General features: G+C 31.8%; 1 pseudogene; it reads left to right on the plus strand.

Moving 5' to 3' along the window:
- The window catches only part of LOC149232235 (ribonuclease TUDOR 1-like), a 30,068-nt pseudogene extending 26,364 nt beyond the window's left edge, over window positions 1-3,704 (plus strand).
- The last annotated feature ends 4,745 nt before the right edge of the window (window positions 3,705-8,449 follow it).

An 8,449-nucleotide genomic window follows, 5' to 3' on the forward strand; every position in this document is an offset into this window, starting at 1 on the left:
TCTTACGTACAAAATAAATAAAATACTTTGCTGTTTGTTTCTTACTTGTATGATTTAGACAGCTATAGTTTGTTTATCTGTCAAGAAAGAAAAATGTTACATTGTTCAGAGAAATAATGGGATTAACTTGTAATTCAGGTCTGGCGAAATTATGTTGAAGTCAAAGAGCCTGCTAACAGATCTGCTTCTGAATCAACTACGAAAAAGGAGGTTTTGAAGGTAGTTCTAGATATTTTGGGACATCGATGATTAAAGTCTAGGCATTTGGCATTTTCATGTTTGAAAGCTAAAGATCTCTAAAAATATGTAGGTTTTTGTTATGGAAGTTCTTGGCGGTGGAAAATTTTATGTTCAAATTGCTGGTGATCAGAGAGTCTCTAGCATTCAGCAGCAACGTTCTGGGTTGAGCCTCCAAGACAAGCCTTCTGTGGGATTCAACCCAAAGAAGGGAGATATAGTTCTTGCTCAATTTAGTGCAGATGGTTCCTAGAATAGGGAAATGGTTAGTTATTTTTCAAAGAATATATTAGCTGATACTTAGTTGAACATCCGATGCCAATTAGGATTCTAGCACTTGCATTTTAAAATGAGATGGTTATAATTTATTAGAGTTGTCTTTGTTCACCTTAATTTACAATATTTATTTGCGCTCAACTGTATAGGTCGTAAATTCTCCTAGAGGTGGAGCTATAGCCTCTCATAAAGATGAGTTTGAGGTTTTCTACATTGACTATGGGAACTAGGAAACTATAATTTATAGTAAAAACAATGTAAACTTTGAAACGGGAATTGATACTGTTACCCATTTCATAGAGATAGAAAAAAAGTGACCTTATTTGGAAAAGGGGTGATGCAGAACACACATGTTTTTTTTAGAGCATAGTTTTCGGCACTTTAATTTTTTTTATGTACATTGCATTTTAGAATGGTAGTGATTTTCATGGTGATTTTAAAAAAGTGGTAATTCTGCATTAGACCATTTTTTTAAAAGACCTATTTTTTGACTTTAAATTTTCTAATGTATGAAATGTAAATAATTATTTTGTAAATTTAATAATTTTTGAAGTGGTCGTTTTCTTCATATTTTCTTGTTTTTATTTTAATTTTATTTTTTTTGTAGTGAAGTTTTTATTGCTTTGAATTTTTAAATTAGAATGTCGATATTTTGAATTTTCGATATTCTACATATTTATACATCCTTAATTAATTTTTCAATCCACATGAAATAATTGTTTCTAAAAAACAATATTTTTTAACAATGGACATAAATATAACTAAAAAACTACACGTTTTGATAATTTTTTGCTAGAAATGACATGTCAAAATCACAATTTTTATACGAAAATTAAAACTAAAAATGGTTAAATAATAGTTTTTTTATGAATTTCATGTCAAAAAAATAATAATAATCACTTTTTTTTCAAAAAATAATGATTAACATAAAAATTAATGCGAAAATCACATATTACAAATATTGAATGCATAACAGTATCAGTTCCTGTAATCGGAATCGAATAACCACCACCCGACTGCCCATGGGGGCGGCTATCCGATTCGATTCTCAGAATCGGATAGCCATCGCCTGGCCACCCCCACAGGTGGCCGGGCAGTGGCCAGGCGGTGGCTATCTGATTCTCAGAATCAGAGAGCCACCACCCACCCCCACGGGTGGCTGGGCGGTGGCTAGCCATTGCCCGGCCACCCCCACAGGTGGCTGGGCAGTGGCCAGGCAGTGGCTATCCGATTCTCAGAATCAGATAGCCACTGCCCACCCCCACGGGTGGCTGGGCGGTGGCTATCCAATTCCGAGAATCGGATAGCCACCCCCATGGGCAACCGGGCAATGGCTATTCGATTCCGAGAATTGGATAGCCACCCCCACGGGCATCCAGGCGATGGCTATTCGATTCCGAGAATCGGATAGCCACCCCCACGGGCGGTCGAGCGATGGCTATTCGATTCCGAGAATCAGATAACCACCCCCACCGGCGGTCAGGCGGTGGCTATCCGATTCTCGGAATCAGATAACCACCCCCTGACCACCCTTGAGGTGGATATCTGATTCTTAGAATCGGATAGCCACCACTCGGCCGCCCCCATGGGTGGCCGAGCGGTGGCTATCCGATTCTGAGAATCAGATAACCACCACCCGACCACCCCCACAGGCGGCTGAGTGGTGGCTATCCGATTCCGAGAATCAGATAGCCACCGCCCAAATGCCGTGGGGGTGGCCAGGAAGTGGCTATTTGATTCTCAGAATCGAATAGCCACTGCCCAGCCCCGTGGGGCGGTGGCCAATAGAATTGGTTTTTTTTAAATAAAAAATAAATTTTGTTAAATATGTTTATTGTATTTAAAAATATATATAGATATATAAATTTTAAATGTTTTTTTAATTTTATATATATTTGTAAAATATATATATTTTAAATGTTATTTTAAAAAATATCAAAAATATATTTAGTTTTTTTTAATTTTAATGTTTTTTTGAAAATGATGTTTAATTTGAAAATATGTATTTTTTTTTTTAATTTTAATTGTTTTTCGGGTTTTTATTTTATTTTTAATTTCAGCATATTTTTGTTTTTTAGGGTTTTTTGAAAATGTTTTTAATCTTAATTTTTGTATTTTTTTAATTTTTTTTCCTTTTTTTTTTAATCTAGTTTGTTTTTTATTTTATTTTATTCTTTTAGTTTTTCTTAATGCTTTTTTAAAATTTCCTATTTTTACTTAATTTTATAGTTTATTTTATTTTTTTCCAAATTTTTTTATGGTTTACCACATTAAAAAAAAAATGTTATTTTTTTGAAAATATGTTCTTCTTATTATTTATTTCTTTAAATTTTTTAATTGTTATATTTTATAGGTTAATTTTGTTTTTTTTTTTTTAACATTTTTATGATTGATTTATTTTTTTAATTTTATGTTTTGTTTTTAATATATATTTTTATTTATGTTTTGGTATTTTTTTTTAACCTTTTTTTTGTGTTTTTTTTCATTGTTTTTATTTTTGTTTTTATTTTTAATTTTATGTTTTCATTGATTTTTTGAAATTTTAATTTTTTTCAAAGTCATAACAAAATTTTTTACACCATTATTTCAAAATGTTGAAAATTTACCCAAAAAAAAGAAGTGTTATTCGAGCATCAACACTTTTCGTTTTGAGGGTGTTTTTTGCACAATTTTTGCACATAAAAATTCAGTTTTACTGTCTTTTTTTTAAATGTTGAAAATTAACCCTAAAAAAAAAATCATCGTTCCATTATTAGCACTTTTCATTTTCAGGCTAGTTTTTGCACAATTTTTGCATAAAAAATTCGTTCTCACTGCCATTTTTAAAACATATTCAAAATTGACCCTAAAAAAAACCATCGTTCTAGTATACACGCTTTTCATTTTTAGCACCGTTTTTCATGTTTTTTTGGGGTTTTTTGGGCAAAGTTCTTGTTTTGAGTTTATAGTTCTCGTTTCAAAGTTTACATTGTTTAAATTACAACCTCTAGATCCTTTAGTTTCTTCTGCTTCTGGTCTTGTGGAACTTTGCAAAAGTGCCTGGTTTAGAAGAGGATTTTGGCCAAGAGGCTGCAAAATATTTTATTGACTGTACACTTAGAGGTTCCAAGGAGCTCATGGCTATGGTAGGGAGTCATGCAGTGGCATGGGGGCAGCCGGGCAACGGTTGGGTGATTCCGGGAATCGCCTAGATGCCCGTGGGGGCGCGCCCCTGGGCGATTCATGAAAACCATAGGTAGGTCACTTGTTTGTGGATTTCATTTTAATATGGATTGAATTACTTTTTTTTATGTTGAATTTTTTTATTCCCTAATATATTTTTGAAGTTTCGACATACCTTTTTCAACAGAAATTGACATTGTGAGTCACCCCATGCTTTCATTAAATTCCTTTATTTTATTTACCTCTTCATAATCATCTCCCTTTTATTTATTGGACTTAAGCCCTTTATTTATACATATAACACACTTTTTTTTTTCATTTGGAAATCCTTTATCTACATAGCCTACCACATATGTAATATACTAAATGTGCCTTTTCACGATAAATACATTATATATAATATATATTAAATGAGTTTGTTTATATTTCATTTTTGTTGACTTTAAGATTTTGTAATATTATTAAAAACAATGATAAATATTATACATGTGTTGTATGTATAACACACACACATATATATATATATATAATGATATGGTTTTAATTTTATATATAATTTAATATATCTATATATAATGTGTGTACAATTGAAATTTACAAATTTAATATATTTTACAATTTGTACATAAATTGTGTATTTTTCATATCTTTGAAGGGATAGTGAAGGGATAGAGGTTAAAAAAATTTAAGTAGGAACCAAGTGAAACTAATGATATTATCCTTCCATAATAGTTAAACGAGAAAGTTGTCAAAAGTAAACTAGGGAGATCAAATGGTCAAGATCTTTTACAATCTAGATATCAAAAACAAGTTTCATGTGGCCGAAATGTGGAGGAAATGAGGCACTTTGAAATTAATATGTGAAATTACTAGATACCGAGCAACCCAAGTGGTAACCCCTATGGTCAAGACAAGAGATGCGGCAAGAGATGATCAAACTCTAAGGAGGAAGAGCGCAAAATCCAGTCAACAAATATAAGCGAATATGTTGATCATATAAAGTGTAACAAAGAGGAAAATATTAAAAATTTATAATGGGCCCCTTCATTTTGGCCAAAAATGTAGGGTAGCTATTGGTAGGCCAACAACAAGAAAAAGTGTCATTTTACATGCATTTTCCATATGTAGTTTAAGGCTAACATATAGCATTTTTAGTGTTCTTATATGTCTTTTAACCATGGAATATTTGTAATTTATTCTCTAATTTATTCAGTATATAACCTTGATCTACACTTTTTATCATGGATTCTAGTGCTAATTTTGTTGTTGTCATAAACTATTGTATACCTACAAATTCTAATTTAAAAGGTTATTTTTTGATAGTGAAGTGTAATTTGTATATTATATGTTTGGGAATCTTTTTAAGCCTCCATTGGTTTCCCTAAGATTTTAGATTTAGTCATAGGAACCTTTAAACTCAAAGTTGATATTTTATCCCTGGATGAAAATCATTGTAGAACCATTAGGGGAGATTTAGCTTATAGTAACTGGGTTGTTTGATCCTTAAAATCTAATAATGAAGCCTCCCTTGTGCAGGATTACATCCATCACTAAAATGAGGGGAGTTATTGCTAAGGTGACAATGGTTACACTCGCATTATTTCACTTTATGTAGGTTACTTAGCGAGGCTTTCTACTAAGGTGATATATTACTCCAAAGAATAATTTCTTCCCACATAAACAAGTAAAAAATGACTTTAAAAACTACTTAAATTCGAGTAGAAAATATATCAATTTCCTATCTAAAATTGATGAAGCAACCATTCAGATTCTTGTAGAATCCCCTACTAAAAAAATAACATTGATTATATCTTTGTTTCCCAAAATCTCAAAGGTTGAAAATGGAAAGAGAGATAAAATATCCTACTACAAAGCTCATTTCATTAAAAATCATTTTCCTCAAGGAGATGCACTAAATCAAACTTTTGAGACATGTAATACACATACACATGTATTGAAATATAAAGATGGGGCTTCCTCAAGCCATATCAACCAATCTTGTAGAAGAAAGGATTAAAATAGTCAAAGAGAATTGAATCCCCAAGTTATAGGAAGTGATAATTAACTAAAGGAACGCCATAGATGGGAAGGGGAAACAAAAAATCAATTACATGTGATAAAACAATTAATTCTCCTTCATTTTTCTATAATGGCAATGAATTTTAACTACAAAGGGATTTTTTCTTTTGTATCTTTTAAACTGTTTTATGAAGTGGACAATCTTTTTGAAGAAAAACTAAGTTCTAAAATGTGTGTTTTGTGGAACTTTTTCTATTGATTTACTTAATTTTGAAACAATATGAGCATATGCTTTAATAACGTAGACTTTGCTCACTTATAAGTAACTTGTTTATTTAGTTTACCTTAGATATTGCTTTACTTTAACCTTAAGCATGATATTGTAATTGATTGGTCATTACCATACTTTTTCCGTACTACTCATTATTTATAATATTGCTTCGATTTTATTTAGTAACCTTTTACTAAACACTGAAAGTAATATATTTGGTGCTATGTTCATTCCATGATTTTTTTTTATTTTTTTTTGTAAGTCAATTTTTTCTATTAATTCATGCCATATTTATGTAATGAGGATCCCTAAAGCAAAATACTATTGGTGGTATTCCTACAGGATTTGATGGTCAAAAGATATAAATAGAACCACATTACAAATAGCCAAATAGAACTAGATAATTGTATAGAGATAGCCCAAAAAGACCAATAATTGTCTAAAACCTAAAAACAAAGGCTATTTTAATCCTTGGTCCTAAAGAAGAGATGGAATTGGGATAGACTTTCCATTGGATGGAGGTTGTGGGGAAAAAGCATCATGGACATGGGCTTCCATATGCTTCAGACTACCTTCCAACCTTGCCATCCTTTTCTCTAGCCTTCTTTGTCCACACTGAAGAAAATGCATCATGTCCAGAATTGACCACTGATTTTGATGGAGGTCATTTAAAAAACTAATCAATTCATTTCTATCATCATGCCAGATCTGGACGAGCTAGTCTAGGACCACTGAAATTTTTTGAAGCCTTTAATCTAATGAGTCAACCTAGCCGTCGCTCGGCCGCCTGTTGCTATTGTTTTGCTATTTTTTTTAACTTTTTATTTTTATTTTTTTTTCATTGTTTTAATTTTTGTTCTTATTTTCAATTTTATGTTTTCATTATTCTTTTGAAATTTTAATGTTTTTCGAAGTCATGATAAAATCTTTTACACCATTATTTCAAAATGTTGTAAATTTACCCTAGAAAAAAAAAGTGTTATTCTAGCATCAAAACTTTTCAATTTGATGGTGTTTTTTGCACAATTTTTGCACATAAAAATTCGGTTTTACTGGCATTTTTTTAAAATGTTGAAAATTGACCCTAAAAAAAAAGCCATCATTCCAATATCAACACTTTCCATTTTCAAGGCATTTTTTGCACAATTTTTGCACAAAAAATTCATTTTCACTGCCATTTTTAAAACATGTTCAAAATTGACCCCCAAAAAAATCATCGTTCCAGTATACACACTTTTCGTTTTTAGCATTGTTTTTCATGTTTTTCCGGGGTTTTTTCACCAGAGTTCCCGTTTTGAGTTTATAGTTCCTGTTTCAAAGTTTGCATTGTTATAACACTGTCTCGATCAAACGAGTTGTAACATAGCTATCATCACTGGTTCAGGTTTTAACTATATATATTTGACAAGTATCCAAACTTGTCTACAAGTGCAGTGAGACTATATGCAATGTTAACTAATCAAAGACTAAACCTAACAGTGATGACACCTTCAACAGGGTCTCTGAGTTACCATACCATCATTATAACTGATTCACTGAGATGCCAATGTGCTGAAGTAAAGATATCAATACTTTAGTTTGGGATTACAATGATGCCATTATCCTGAATAGAAAGCCACACCAACATATACAGTGACAAAAATATTCTGAAGAAACCAGACAGTGGATATGGAGAATCCATACATCAAATAATGTCAAATGCAGGGATGACAAATCATAGTATCGAAATCACTATTGTAAAGTAGAGAATACCCAAAATGCATGGTAGAGATACATTGCAATTATAGATCCTAGGGGTAAGCAAAATAAGTAGTAGATGGCAGTCTGGTCCATAGAGCTTTAGTCTATCATCTGCAATGAGAATGATTCCAACGAATCTCTTTGAACTCGATAGAATATCCAATGCAATTTCTGTTGATATAGAAGACCAATAATACCCACAAAAAGTCATTTCTCATTCAAAAATTGAACACACAGTGAAGGGAATTAGAAAGATGGAACCTGATTGTTTTATAGTGGTCCACTATAAGTAACGTCTTAGAGTATGTTTATGAAATATAATTCCCAGAAATTGATACACAGACACAACACAACACTTCATAACGATGTTTGTATCACCATCAAACCCTAAACCCCATAAGTTGAGTGGTCAGAGCAGCCAAATCGTGTTTATGACTATGATGATAAAATGTTGTCTTATTGGTTTCAAGATCATTTTGACCTATATCATCGATCATTACAGAGTGCACCTTTTCCAGGCCCCAAAATTGTCCCTCAGCATTGACTTCATGTGGATTTGTTATAGGTTTGTTATCTACATTTCCTTTTAAAAATCTAGTGCATGAATGATTGTCCACATGTTCATGGAGAAGAGAACATATTTGCATTTGATGTGGTCCAAAGAGAAATTTTTTATTTGGTTAAGCCTGTATTCTTCATCAATGTTTTTCTTGACATCATTTTCATTCTCAGCACTGTAGTTGT

The sequence above is a fragment of the Pinus tabuliformis genome, chromosome J (assembly GCF_031772625.1).
Source record: "Pinus tabuliformis cultivar Carrire ecotype Pingquan chromosome J, CPIR1, whole genome shotgun sequence".
Lineage (NCBI taxonomy): Eukaryota > Viridiplantae > Streptophyta > Pinopsida > Pinales > Pinaceae > Pinus > Pinus tabuliformis.